The sequence below is a fragment of the Elaeis guineensis genome, chromosome 6, assembly GCF_000442705.2.
Source record: "Elaeis guineensis isolate ETL-2024a chromosome 6, EG11, whole genome shotgun sequence".
NCBI lineage: Eukaryota > Viridiplantae > Streptophyta > Magnoliopsida > Arecales > Arecaceae > Elaeis > Elaeis guineensis.
In genome coordinates, this window is record NC_025998.2 from 5,949,147 (window position 1) to 5,965,265 (window position 16,119).

General features: G+C 36.7%; 1 pseudogene; it reads right to left on the bottom strand.

Moving 5' to 3' along the window:
* Positions 1-1,572: 1,572 nt before the first annotated feature.
* LOC140858419 (protein SGT1 homolog) lies at positions 1,573-15,125 on the bottom strand (annotated as a pseudogene).
* Positions 15,126-16,119: the final 994 nt, after the last annotated feature.

Sequence of the window (16,119 nt, forward strand, 5' to 3'; positions counted from 1 at the left end):
ATTTTTTTCTTTATTTAAAATATTTTTTAAAATTTATATTTAAATTAATTTAGTTATTTAAAATATTATTTTTTATTTCAATTACAATTATAATTTTTATTTCTTAAAATTAAAAATTAAAAATTTTATTTTTCAATTAGAATTATAATTTCTATTTTTTTCAATTTTATTTTTTTATTTTTTTCTTTTTTAGTGTATTTTTAATTTTTTATAATATTTTTTTTCTTTTCTTGAGATAATTTTTAAAAAATATTTTGAAATGGACAACGTAATTTGAAATTATATTTTTTATTTAAATTAAAATTAAAATTCTTATTTTTTTAAAAATTTAATTTACAATTTTCTTTTTTTCACATTTTTTCCTCATTTTTTCACTTTTTTTTGCATTTATTTTTTTATCAAATTTTACTTCAAATTAAAATTTTAATTTTTTTATTCAAAGTTACAATTATATTATTTTTTTCTTTTTTTTCATTTCTTTCTATTTTTATGAAATTTTTTTAAGCTATTTTTTATTTATTTCGAATATTTTTTAAATAAATTAATTTTAATTTGAGAAAGTAATTTGAAATGATATTTTTATTTTAATTAATTTTAAAAAATTTATTTATTTTAAATTTCAAATTATAATTTTTATTTTTTTTAATTTTTTTAAAATTTTAAATGTTTAATGGTACTTTTTATTTTTAAAAATTTTTTTTAGACATTCTTTTAAAAAAAATAATTCGATGAAGAACATCATCTAAATTTTTTTTTATTTGAATTACAAATTCAAATTTTTATATTTTAAATTTCAATCAAAATTAAAATTTTAATTTATTTATTAATTTAAAATTTTAAAAATTATTTTTTACATTCTTTCTCGATTTTTTTCTTTTTTTTTTTTGATAAAAAAAATAGAAAACACCATTTTGAATGACGTTTTTAAAAACGCCAGTCAAAATGACATTTGTAAAAACACCATTCAAAATGATATTTTTAAATTTTTTTTTTTTTTTTTTAAGACGATACCATCGTGGAAAAAAAAGAGTGACGTGGAGAAGGAAAAAATGTCATTCAAAATGATGTTTTTCTCTTTTGCATTACTTTGATAACAAAGTTAGATTTTGAATTATTTTTATAAATAATTTTTTTTTATATTATTTTAGAAAAGAGCTCTAATTTTAAGACACGATAACCAAGGCTAGAACGGCGAAGGAAAGAACTCTGGCTATTGGAACAAACCCCAACAAGTACCTAAAATAATCTTTTATCAACAAAAAAGAAAAGGCAAAGATGCATGTCTTTACCCCGGAATAATAACCTGCAAATGAATAATAACTAATTTTTAATTCTAAACAATTGAAACAGACACTCCGGAACGTAGGGTATTTTGCAGGGGGGCAAGCATCAAGTTCTGTTATCTAGCTCTAGCATAACGGAAGGCAAATAAAGAACCCAGCATCCAAGTGCCTATTTGATTTTTCAAGTACTCGAAATGCAATCCTAAGGTCACATCAATGAACACAATAATGCAAGAAAACCAAGTCTAACATCAAGCCCTTCTTTCATGGCAGTAGACCTTGCTGAAGATTGGACGAAATTCCACTTAATGATGAAAATGTTTTAGCGACGAAAAGGCTTGAAATTCCCAGGTACGAGTGACAAAGTAACCAATTTTCAGACAAGCTGTCACAACTTAGGAACAAACAGTACAAAACAAAACCCAAGGATATAAGAGACGACAGCATGTCCAATAAATAACTGCAGAAACAAAAAAAAAAAAAAAACCCATTCCATCCTTGAATAGAAAATTGCATTGTACAAATTGAACTGCCAACAACATGGGAACGGAAGATGATGTCAGTACTCCCATGTCTTCAGTTCCATACCATCAGGTGGGCTTCCCTCCACCTTCTTTGAGCCTACCTCTTTCCAATTTGTTGACAGCACCGTTCCATTTGATTCCACCTAGATCAAGTTATAAAACCACATCAGGCAACCAAATGAAGCAAACCTGATTGTGTTCTCAAAATAACCAGGCTATTACTGAACAAAAAATCTTACAACAGCCTAGTGTTAAAAAAAAGCCAGATTTTTTCCGCAGGGTAGTCAAAAGATCCATCTGCAATTCAGATTCTCTTAAAGAACGAAATTTATACTCATTAATGATGACTAACTTCGGAAAAAAAAGAAAACTAATCTGGTTTAAAAAAGAACTTACTCCTCTGGTTTTCCAGAAGAATAAAAGAATTACTATTCTGCCAAAAGGAACCAGTTAAGGTTCCCCAAACAGAAAAAATACCAAGTAATTCATCCAAAAATTCTGAAGTTTGGAGTACAGGCATGAGTCATCTTACAAAAGATTTAGTCATGGCCCGTCTCATGTCTTCATCTGCATCTAGGTAAATATCACGGAACATTTTGTTTAACGCCGCATCACCATCTAGCTTCTCTTCTTTCTCCTATGATGTTACGTCACATCAAGAGATAATGTTAAAAAAATATTAGTTTCGACAATGCAAGGGAGGAGACAAAGGAGGTGGAAGATTAGTTTACCTCTTTTTTCACTTGGGCTTCCAGCTGGTCCCAATCTACTTTGGATTTTGAAGATGGGTAGGAGGCCTTTGGGACTTCACTGCTGCAGAAACAAAAGACAGGTTTGATAATCATCAATAACTAGCAAACTAAATATCACCCGTAATGCTCTAACGAAATTATTATAAATTCTGTTCACTTTTGAATTATTTCCAGAAACAGTATTGTGTTTAAAGCTAAAATTACAATAGATCTGAGCATCACTCCTGCCAGGCACAGCTTCATATCAACAACAACTCAGTTGTTCCGAGTCTGGCGAGGCCTCAGGCCAACAATTTGCAGCCAGATCCCAGCCCAACAACATTGTCAATGAGTAGGTGGGGCACACAGAGAGAGAGAGAGAGAGATGGAGAAGAATAGTGCCGGAAGTGAAACGGAAGGCGGCAGAATTGGACCCTGCAATCAGATTAGGGTCAAAAAATTTCAATAAATTTCATATATTAATTAAAAGAAGTTTGGGCCTGGCCTTTTTAGTTTTGGCTGGGCCTCGCCCAAATCTTAATCAGGTCTATAGATCTGAGTCTATGAGCAGTCTGACAAGCCAAAACTCCATGCCCAACCCAGCCCAAAATCGGGCCAAAAATGGCCAGATTTGATTACAAGATAAATTTTGTCACACCCAAAGCTCTAGTGATTCGTGAAGGTGGAATTCAGTCCCAGATCATTGGGTACAACTTCCAGAAATTTTTACTAGCTTGGCAAAAGCTGACACCTTCTATTGGTCTAATTACAAAATATCAAATATGGAGGCAAATAGGAAAACAAAACCACTATTAATCTTGGAAAAAATAAGGAAATGATAAATGAAATAATGTGTCTATGAAAAGAGTTAAAACGTAAGGGAAGAGAAAAAAATTAATGTGTCTATCTGAAATAGGTATCTTTACAGAGCAATGACAAATATTTTGCTTTGATTGGATAAGTGGTGAAGAAAAGTCATAAAACTGAACCTGAATAGTTGGACAAAGCTTGCAGATTATGGTTATAATTATTGTAAAATTATCATAAGGGACACTAAAAAGAGGAAGGTTCGGGAATTTGAATGAACTCCATCAAACAAATTCGCAATGCACATAAAAATTTCCTTTCTTTGGCTTTGCATATCACCCACCGAGACAGCCTCCACTTACAAGGTCCTGCTTCAGGCCTAGGAACCTAGGTGGTCCCTATATGTGAGCTAATTATTAACATGTACCTAAATGGTCCACTTCGCCTAAGCTGCCTGGCATTCATTTGTTTTAAAATTTTGCACCACTCTATAATCGATTAGAAGTGGGCATCTCATTTTGGACTTTGGAATTTCATTTTATTAGGTTTTTGGTTTTCCATCCTCGGTTCTTTCAACTGGAAATGATGTCCCTTACAGCCTGCACTTTTTATCAGAAAATATATTGGTGATTGCCCTGCATCTTATGCTGCATGCTTCTTCATGAAAGGACCAGGCTCAAATAAGAGGTTTCCAATGGCAGGACAATCACCATCCAAGAGCTTCAAACGAAAAGACCTTTCGGCCATCCGATAGATAAGTCAAGCAACTGGTCTATTTGAAGCGTTAGCTCTCTATCCCTCCCCCCTACCTACACACCAAACCCCCCCACCCACCCCCACCTCCCCCCACCCAACTTTTGGGGACGGGAGGAGGGGCAGGAAATGTGAGGGGGAGAGGGGTTGATGAGTGTTCTGCATACTGAGGAGCAATGAGATGAACAAGGAGGTTTGGGGGATGGCGAGGAGGGGCAGGAAATGGGAGGGAGAGGGGTTGATGAGTGCTCTGCATACTGAGGAGCAATGAGATGAACAAGGATGCTGGAATGTGTTTCACAGTGACCGAGATTCAGATCAAGGCGAAAAGCCCCACAAAATCATGGAATCAAGACAAAAACATGTGAGGCAGTTCAACTAGTGCATGTGGCGAATCTTCAAGCAGCATACACATATCTTGTCAACAATCCATATTAGCCAAGTCTTCAAGCTATATTGCCCTTCCTGACCATGCATCGCGCAATGTAATTCCCTGCCACTAAAAATATTCTAAGGTAAAATGGTTTAGCTATAGGGCTGATATGGTAAATTACTTCCAGTAAGGCCTTGTATGGTTCATAAATAAACCAGCACACATATATCCTATCACCGATCCATATTGGCCAAGTCTTCAAGCTCCATAGTCTTTCTGGCCATTCTTCATGAAATCTAACCATTGCCACTAGATGCATGCTAACAAGGTAGCATGAAAAGTTGCTAGCCTATAGGGTTGATATGGTAAAATAGGTTATACAATAAACCTCAAAAACAAGTGAACATTCATTTCGCGTAAGGCTCGTATGGTTCATGAATGACTTGGAAAAGACCAGAATAAAGATCACTTATCCAGCTTTATTCAGCCAAACAACGTTTTTTTGGCACTCAAAACAAGAATAGGTAAGAGTATTTTTTGAATTCAGAAAAGCTGAAGCACTCTTAGGTTCTTGTTCCACCATAACCTAGGGAAAAATATTTGGCCATTTTCACTGAAAAGTTCCTCTCAATTGAAAAGGAGTAAACACTTTTTTTTTCCTGGTACAACCAGGTGCTCACAGTAATCTAGTATGAGTACACCCCAAAAGATCAAAAAATAAAATGTCCTGCAATGCTCGCGGGCAAGTCTGACCCTGACACCAGGTCTAGTTATCAATGTGCTCAGCCACATAGGAGGTGACCCAATCAGCAATGCTCATTCAAATATCTCATACAAACTTATATGAGAACCAAACAGGATTTGAAGCAAGATATGCTGAACCGGTACCGCCGCCGTTTCGGCCAGCCGACGGTACGGTTCGGTATGGTTTCATACCATACCGAACCGATGATCCGAACCGGAAAAAAAAAAAGAGAAAAAAAGAGAGGAAAGAGGAAGAAAAAAAAAGAGGGAGAGAAGGAGCCAGCGGGGCCGCCGGACGGCCTCCGACTGGCCGCCGTGGCCGTTGGAGGGCGCAGTCTACGCGGCGGCGCCGCAGCGTGAAACAGGGGCATCACCCTATTTGCATTTTTTTAAAAAAACTGATTTTAAGTGAAGTCGGCAAACGATTTACCGGCTTCACGATTTTTATTTTTTTTAAAAAAAATTCTTAAGTCGGCAACTGAGTTGCCGACTTCATAAGTTTAAAATAAAATCCGCCCGCTCGACCGCCCCAAGAGTCGGCGTCGGCTTGCCGGCCACCGCGAGCCTCGCAATGGAGGCATGTCCGTCCGGTAGGTTCTCCGCCCCCCCTCTGAGCGCTCTCTCTTCTTTTTTGCTCTCTTGAAAGCCCTATCGGGTGATACGGGGTTCGGAAGCCCTCCGACGGCCGCAGCCGGCCACCGCCGGCCTCCGGCGGCTCACACCTCCCTCCCTCCCTCCCCTCCTCTCTCTCTTTCTCACTTTCTGTTCTTTTTTCTTCGGTACTGCCGGGTGTACCGATTTACCGATCGATTCATGCCGGTTCCCCGTTGTCCGGTACGAGATGGGTGTACCGACCGGTTCGGCACGGTATGGCAAACCTTGGTTTGAAGCATTAGGCATACATAAGGTGCAAAACAGGCATTTACACGACCTTCACTATAATGTGTTTCACATTTATTTAAAATTTTTTAAAATTATATTAGGTTGATAAAATCTCTAATCATTGTTGGAAATTTTTTAAATCCAATAAATAGAAGAAGAAGAAGAAGAAGAAGAAGATTCATGTACAGTGGTAAGCAAAAGCCAATGAAGAAACAGAACAGCCATAGGAAGAAAGCAAGTGCATGGACACACAAACAAACAAACAAGCCCTTCCATAAAGTCATAGATGAGCATTAGAATCAGTTGCTCAAAGTCAACAAAAATAGTCTCATTGCACAGTGACTGAAGGGCTTCGAAACAGTGCAGACATCAGATTAAGATTATTAGGAACAAGACATGAATACATAATCAGACAAGAAGAAGAAGAAGATTCATGTACGTGGTAATGCAAAAGCCAATGAAGAGAACAGAACAGCCATGGAAGAAAGCAAGCGCATGGACACATAAACAAACAAACAAGCCCTTCCATAAAGCCACAGATGAGCATTAGATCAGTAGCTCAAAGTCAACAATTATAGTCTCATTGCACAGTGACTGAAGGACTTACAAACAGTGCAGACATAAGATTAAGATTATTAGGAACAAGACATGAATACATAATCAGACAAGAGACGGAAATGATGAGTCACTACCTGCTGATGCATTGATCTTTTGTAGGAGGCTTTCTCTTACTAATTCCAAGGATGTCCATGTGATGGCTTCAGCTTTAAAAAGTCGGATTTCAATTTTTGAAGACAAGACTTGATATTTGCATTTTTCAGGTATAATCTGGCCATCAGAGAATCAATTGAGGCAAGGAGAAGAAAGGAATTAGCCCCAAGAAGTTATGCCAAATGGTATCAATTCTCACTACCTGCGCGAATTAGACATAAGAACATGCAACACTAACACTGAATCACTTCAAGACAAGTTAGATAACTAAAAATAATAGACATGCACTGCATGCTATAGGTATATATGTAACAAGTTCAAGCATTGCTTGATCCAAACACAGATAGAGCCGGGTTGGTAAAAAGAAAAGCTAAGCACGCAAAAAAACAAGACAAATATATCTTTTAATACCTAAAAATGTAATAGATATAAATGCTAAGAACATCTTGTGCCCCTAGGTTTTTATCCACATGATTATATAATATACAGCAAACATAGCATTGGTGCTCAAGCTATAGAAGGTGAGCATACAATTAATGTATGTATGTGTGTGTGTGAGTAAAGCCAAAGCTCAAGTTGGACATATTACTACCCAAAGTCCCTTTTATTAGAAGAAAAACCTTGACAACATCTTGTATTTTGAGGCCCCATTGGAATAGTAGATTTTATGGATACCCACAAAGCCTGTTCTTTATTGATAAGCAGTAACAGGCTGCTTGTTTAAAAGGGAAACATGTCAATGGAATTTCCCCCTTTCTAAACCAGATAACGGTGAGAGAATGTAGTATGAGGTAGAATGGCCCTTAGTATTATTCATAAATATCTGATATACTAAAAAATATAACAGAAGCAAGTTCTAACTAATATCACCTCAGATATGTTGGCAATACAATGTATCTAAGTTTGCCTGGATTAATACAAAAACTTTTTTTTTTCTTTTATTTTGATACTAGAAGGGGCTACTCCCATTTTTGACCCCCTACCCATCCTACCTCTCAAGGGCCGATGTCAACTGGAATCAAACCCCCACTCACTTGCCCGAGCGGCAAGGTGCAGCACCATCCAAACAGAATCAATAAAAATCATGGTATAAAAGTTTATTTTGAATGACACTGGAACAGCATAGCTGAAGGCTCACAGAAAGAGGAAACAAACCAAGGATGTACTCCTTATATCATGATAATAACATCATGGGCAGACAATACAATATCCAAGATTCAAGCATACCTTCCAAATAGACGTGGTTGAAAATGGTAGGCTTCTTCACCAGGGATATTGATCGAGACACTCAACTGAAAAGAAAACAATACACAGAAAATAATTGTAAAGAATCATATAAAAATGAAATAAACGAGATAAAAAAAAAAAGTTCAGAAAAAGAAAAACAGACTATTTGTTCACCAAAGTCAACCAGTCACATATTCAGCTAGGATGCGCCTCGCGTAAATGTTCAAACCAATTCCGTAGGAGAATTGTAGAAGTCATGTCTGCATTAAAATGCAATCTATATTAACTCATACTTGAAAGTAGATAGCGTGCTCTCCAAGCATGTGCATTAGTAAGAGAAAGGAATCCAATCACATGTAACGAAACCCATTATTTTCTCTGTCTAACCACCCCTTATTTGGACAATCACATTGGATATCACCCAACCCAAAACCACTTACCGCTTCCAGGCATCCCCTTCCTCCACTCTGTCTCTTCACTGTTGCTTCCTCCACCCACCGCTCCACCATCTAATCCTCCCATGCATCCTCCCTTAGGAAAAGATGGAAGAGATAGAAGTATGGGACGAGTTGTAAGGCTGGATATGATATTGGATTAGATGAAAGGAAGGTGCAGCTAGCTTGATTGTAAGGGAGGGATTTTCTTGCAAGAGGCAAAGGGAGAGGTGCTAGAGGAGCATATATTGCAAGAGGAATGGGGAATCCAATCGTACTCCATATGTAATGCACCCCATTATATTCCATGGCCAACCACTTCTTATTTTGGCCAATCATCTGCCCAACAATTCCTCACCACGAGAAATTCTTGGATAGACTTATTCTGCCATGTTTGCTCTAGACAAAGCCAATGGAAAAATGCTACATCAGCATTTTGAACCGAAAAATCTGCAACCACCTCAACACACCACTGCTTAACCACCTCAACACACCACTGTTAGGTGGTTGCAGAATTTTTCAGTGATGTGGCATCTTTTCATTGCTTGTCTACAGCACATGTGGTAGACTAAGTCTACCCAAGAATTCCTCACCATGCACCCCACCACTTGTTCGGAAAAGATGGAAGAGAATAAAAGTAGAATAAAAGTGTTGGTGGAGGAAGAACATGAGAAGGATGGGACAAAAGATGCACAAGAGTCCATAGGTGAACCAAAGGAAGAACTTCTAACAAGATTTTAATTGAAGGTTGAATAAAAATTTTAGCTTTCTGTGTTCTATGCAGTCTCTATGCATGATAGGCTAAATAATCATTTACCATTAGTAACTTCAATACCTATATTTTTGTTTGCTTAGCTCAAATACAGCAGACTGATACGATGTATCATGAGTGGGCCCAACATCCTCTGAAGGAGTAATTGCACTAGTGGAGCCTCATGTATCGCTTTTTCAGGCAGGTTGTGAGTCTCCTCTGCAATAACAAAAACATAATTTACAACTCTTAATAAAAACACTTAAGCTAAATCATTCTTAGGAAAGTAAAAGAATACTTGGCCCTATTATGTATGCAAAGTAATATTCATGTTTTTAAAAGAATTCAACTAGTATTAACCAACTTAAGAGTTTAGCTGTGAGAATCTCATTTTTTTTGTCAGCAGATGCCACTAGGTCAAAATATCATAAACTCTCTCAGTACAGATCTCAAGAAGTGAAGCCACATAACAGTATACCTGACTACAACCTACGAGTAGCATAGCCAGTCCAGCCCTATCTAATCCTCCATGTTTGTAATCAATTAACTCGCCTTGAATCAAGCCCAATTTAATCAATTTTGATATGCCAAATAATAAAGTCAGCTTTCTAGATCTTATGTCAGGTTTTAATGGTTTTAAAAAATCACAAAAGAAGAAGAATCTAGATTTAAGTAGAATCTGAATCGATAGGCTCCTTTTCTAAAACAAGTCCATTTGACTGACTCCTAAAAAGTGAAGGGGGAAATATCCTGTCCCCCATTCAAGTAGGCAATAAATACATGGGGCATTAGCTAGACTATTAATTGATAACCAAACAGTAGCAATGTTAATAATAGAATATACTAAAAAAAATGCCAGATTTGCTAAATTATTTGATAAAAAAGGGTGGTCGGTTGCACAAGGCTTCCGCCATTGTGGGGTCTAGGGACGATTAGATACACACGACCTTAGTGGAGAGGTTGTTTCCATATTTTGAACCCGTGCTTACTGTTGCAGCAAGGCTCATTCTCCTTTGCTAATTTATTTGATACAGGATAATCAAAGAGAACAAGTCCATCCATTTGTCTCCTAAGAGGAAAATTCAGGGTTGGCATAAAACTCCATCTCCCCTTCATGTAGGCAATGAAAACATATAGGACATTAGCTAGACTGTTAATTGATAACCAAACTGCAGCACTGTTGATATTGGAGTATACCAAAAGACACACCAGACTTGCTAATTTATGTGATACAGGCTACAAGTAGAACACCACATGTATTTCTCAGTATGCATCATATAGATGTGCTGTTTCTGCACAAGTAGAGCAGCTGATGTCTTAGGTCTGATAAGATCAGCTCAACCAAAAGTTTCTTGTCAAGGTTGAGTTGGGTCATAACATAGGCCTAATGAAATTTACTTTCTGAGACTCAAGCCCATACCCTAAGGCTCAAACTGATGTCAGGTCAGATTTAAAACGTTGAAGCAAGCATGAAACTATCATGCCCTGGACTGGGGAAAACCTGTCGACATTCTAATAATATGCATCATTTTTATTCAAAAGTGCACATACAAAAGATAAACATGTTTCAATGGTTTGCTGTATCAGATCAATGATGATCCATGAAGTTGGTATGTCCTAAATCTGTTCTCTGTTTACAAATTTTATCCAAAATGACGGTGATGACAATGGCAACAAATAAGCATGGAGATTTGCAAATTATTATAAAAAATAATAAAAAAGAAACTAGGAGAAAGCGAAGCTAATGCTTAACATGCAAACTTCGACCCTAGTTTGAGAAAAGAAGAGGAAAGGTGTGGAGAAAGGCTGTTTGAGAAAGAAAAAGAGATGTGGTCATTTAGAGAATTATAGCTCTCTTGATTTTAGTATTGTCGTAATTAAAAACATCATTGATTACTTATGCTTTCTACTAGGACTTCTTCCTAACATACTTGAGTTATGTGTGGTGTGTGTGTATACCAGCATTTTAAATGCTAAACAATATCGGGCTATACCAAGCATACCACACCACCACTAGAAAACCAAGACCCCTTATATTGAGTGTTGGTACCAAGGAATATATTATACCAACCAATACTATTTGGATACTAACATATGTACCAAAACCGGCACTTTAAAACTTGCTTAAGTCATTCTAGCAATATCACTGATATTCTAAGTCTAGGAATGTCTTGTCCAAAAAATAGCCTTTAAAGATAAAGCAAGCTTGAAATTTGCTCAGAATCTAATATCACATTCACCCAAAATCATGAATTTGAAATTAAGCTAATAAGTAATATCATATTGTGATATGCTTATGGTACATCTATATATAGGCACCACCATACAATACATTATAAATATAAGTATGTTTGTATACCGATACGTGTATGCATGTATATTTGTGTGCATGGAAGGTGAGCTTTGATGCAACAACAAGGACGTTTCATTCTGACCTGGATGTCATAAGTTCGAAACATGGAAACAAATAACAACCTCTTCGAATGTACGGGTAAGGCTGTGGACATATGACCTCCCCAGAATGCACAGTGGCGAGACCCTCTTGCACTAGGCTGCCCTTTTCTAAATGTGTGTGTGCATGTGTCTATATATATGTATCATACATACATATATGTATGTATATATGTCTATATGCATGTATGCATAAGTATGTATCTATGTATATGTACATATGTATACATATGTGTGTACACATATATGTATGTATATCTATATGTATAGATGCATATCTACATGTATATATGCGCCTCTATGTGTATATATTCCATATATACAAATGTATACATATATACGCACACAAAAACATGCATGTATGCGTGTCAGGCTTGATTTACACCCAAAAGAAAAAAACAACCATAAGTACATATAAGCCTAACATAACCTATGTAGTTCTGTTTGTCCAAGCATAACCCAGAAGGTTGAAAGTTCTGCTTGCATGTAGGTTTGAGTACTCATAGTGTTCATGCACTACATGATTTCCCCAAAGGCATACAGAACAAAAAGGAAACAAAACCTATGCAGTCTTATCTGTGTGATTTTGGAGTATGATGCTCAGAAAAGGCCAGCTGACTCATCGAAAGGGTGGTCATCTTCCATAAGTTGCATCACAAAAAATGTAAAGAGGCTTGAATTTAATTGTAAGACCTTTTCCTCATTATAACTTTGTGGGTATAAGGAGAAATAATTGTTCTTGCTAATCATGGAAAAAAAGGGGGTCATCAAATTAAAACACAGAGAATACCTGCCATTAGCTCATCGCATTTCTTATTAAGTCGTGTGAATCTTGAGTCCCAGGTGCCAAAGAGGAACCTGCTTCAAGAGCTGCTTTTGCAGTCTGATACTCCTCGAGTCTCATACAAGCAGTTCTGTTTATAAACATAAACATACACCATCAAATTTTTGAGGGAAGACAATTTTAACAGGCATCTGACAAGTCTGAAATTACAACCAGCCCATGACATGAACAGCTTGTGCCAGAAAAATGATGGTGATATTGATGCATGAGGCTGAACCAACATAATGTATAATATATCATGACTGCACCATAGTGTCTGTTACTTCATCTACATAAAATAAGTGGTAGAAAATGGGAGTGACTCCTTGAACTTAAATGTTTTTCAGAGGAACAAGATACAGAACAAAGTTGACTACAAGTGATGAACATTCTTCGAAAAAAAAGCACTGAACCAACCCTTTCCGCAAGTAGGCTTTAGACAGTAAAGAATCCAACTCAATTGCTCTGTTTGCATCAGCAACAGCCTCTGCACTCAAAAAAATAAAAAATAAAAAGAGTTGGTGCTAACTTGTTATCAGTTTACACCATGTAAAAGAATGTTTATTATTGAAGAAAATCAGAGATGGCCAGCTTCTGCATATTATAAAGGGAAGAAAAGAAGTATCATAAAACAACATTGTAAACTACAAAATGCTCAGAAACAAGTTAAACATTGAAACTTTTACAGCTTACAACTAATATATTTGAACAATCCATCAATAATTGTGGAATAAAAACAATGTAATGATGTTTTTGCTTCACAATTCTTCTTTGTTCCATCACCTAGTTATCTTTCATAATTTAATATACAAGTAAGATTATACTCGCCAACCACTCAGAAGATATTCTCCATAACCCCATTTAATTAATTATCCAGGAAAAACTTATCTGTGGACATTGAACAAGACTATGAGAGGTACCTCCATATACTTTTTTGAGCTTGCATAGCCCTGTCAAGAAGTACCACGATAGACTATTGTAAACTTGTATAACTGGGCTAAGCATCATAGTTGTAGCTTACATAGTGGCAGCATGATTAGAGTTGCTGCAATCATGAGATTAGATTTAAGGATTTTTCTGGCTGGTGTTCAGCCAATGGCTTTTGTCTTTGGGTGATGATGCTTGAGTATCGGTCTAGATAAGGCCCACTGTCAAACAACTGCAGATCACCAATAGACTAGCGACAATCTAAAATGACTCGAGCTCAAAATCCAAAGTTTTCCAATTATTGAAGTTGACCATGATGATTGACAACAATGTTATTGCATCCCACCTAAAAAAAAATAGTTTCACGTATTCTGTAAAAATTATGGAAATGTCCAACAAGTCGAAGGAGAAGGCTTATCCTGATCAGGGATCACTTAGAGGGAATATATTTCAAATTCGATAATTCCTGATCACTATCAAAACTCTGCACTTAAAGACTAATGCCCTTAGAATCATTCATTTTGTCTTCTTTCAAAAGGAGAGAAGAGAACAGATCAAATAATCACTCTACAAATTGAAGCTTTGACCTGCACACGATGAAAAGAAAAAAAAAAGCTCACTCAATTTCTAAGAAAAAAGTATAAAATTGATGGAAGGTTTCTCGCTAAACAGTCAACCACTAAACAACCGAACAAAAAAAAATCGAATCAAATAAATTCCTGTATCTTGAAATCCAAACTTTCAGACTTCTTTTATAATCATCTAGCAAACAGCAAGATGAGATCAATCCTGCAATATGTATCTGAACTTAGAACTTCTTCGAGACGAGAAAGGATATCAATCAGAAAGAAGAAACACAAACTAGTCACTAACCTCACAAATCCACTTCGATCTAATACAGCTGGTTTTAGCAATTCACCTATGGCAACAAGTATACCAAAACAAAGGCACAAAAAACAGAGAACAAGAAAAGAGGAAACCAAGAAAAGATCACCTCAGCACGGGCCACATAAGGAGCAGTTTCATCTATCATCAAATATTTTTCTTACGACAATCTTAAAATTTAGAAAGAAAATGAAGAAGAGAAGATCAACACATTGCTGAAGATATAGACAAATCATTCTGGCCACGAAAAAGAAAAAGACGATCAAGAAATAAAAACAGAAACCATTTCACAAACTCATCGAATATACAAAGAAAGCAACAAAAGCAACAAAAGAATTCCACAAGTAACAGAACATAAGAAGACGAAACAAAAGATCACCAGGCGGTTGAAAATTTCCAAGAGCAATGTAGCTAGAATCTGAATTTTTCCTTCTTACCGGTGAAATTCTGAAGCTTGATGTAGGCCTGAGCACGGTCGGCGTAGAGATCGGCGTTCTTAGGATCCAACTCCAGAGCCTGAGAGTAGAGATCAAGGGCGCGCTCGAATTCGTCTTCGAAGAAGGCTTCCTTCGCCCTCTTCTCAAGATCCGATGCCATGGGAGACAGGAACTGCAAGCGAGAGCGAAAGAGAGGAGAAGAGGAAGAGAAGCGAATGGTAGAGCCAAAGGGCGAAACGGAGAAGAACTAACGAAGGAGCGGATTTTAAAGGAGCGAGCGAGAGGGAAGCAGGAGGAGTTTCTACGGACTTTCCGCTTTCTAGAGGCTTCCGTGAAACTACCGATCCGGGGAAGTCTGGACTCCGGTCTCCGAGTTCGGATCCCGTCACCGATCGGTGAACCAAAAGGTCAGAGACACCATTTATACACCCGGCCTTTTGGTTGTCCAAGGGTTCGGTTGTATCCTTCGCGCGAAGGAATGATTGATGTTCTGTCGCGATGTCAACCATTCGATCACATTTTCCACAGTTTCAAAGCTCTCAAATCTCTTCCTTTCATCTAATCGAGCCACATCATACTTTTAAAACTGTGCAAAATAAAATCCAACGGTTTACACCGTGAAAGCAGATCAATCATTCTTTCGCACGAAAAGTATGACTCACACCGGGTGTGCAACGGGTCCACCGCAGGGCTAATCTAATCCGCGGTTGGTGGACTCGCCAATGGTTTTTGTTACAAAGAAATGAATCTTGTCACTTGGGAAATGGAATCTTTTGAGTACTCAAATCATTTGTAGCACAGACTTGTCTCCACCCTCCCACTTGAGAGAAGACCAAGTCAACCATATATAATTTAAAAATATTTTGTAAGATGAATCAATGGATAAGCATTGACTAAGTCAGTCAATCAATTGTGGATCAGAATTTTCTATGTTTCCAAATGATTCATGTTTATCAATATCAGCAATTGTTGGTGACTCGTGGGTAATAAAAGCATGCCTTCTCTTGCTATTGGAAAAGATAAAGATATCCAAATATGTGCATCACCCATCATTATAAACTTGATTGCTCTTGCCAACCTAAAAGGGGTTATGCATATAGCTTTTACTTTTTTTTAAAAAAACATAAGAGAGAAGAAAGGGATCAATCCTAATTCAGGGATATCATAAGGTAGCTTTCACTTTTGTTGATTCCAATTATCTTTTCTTCTTTTAGTGCACAAAGAGAGGTAAGCCTCAAAATGATTGGATTAAGGATGATAAATTTTTTTTAAAAAAAAAAAACTCAAACATTTCAAAAGAAAACTAGAAAAAACTAGAAGAACTATGAAAGTATGAGTCAAGTCCTCTAGTCTATCATTGATTTTCCAAACCTCAT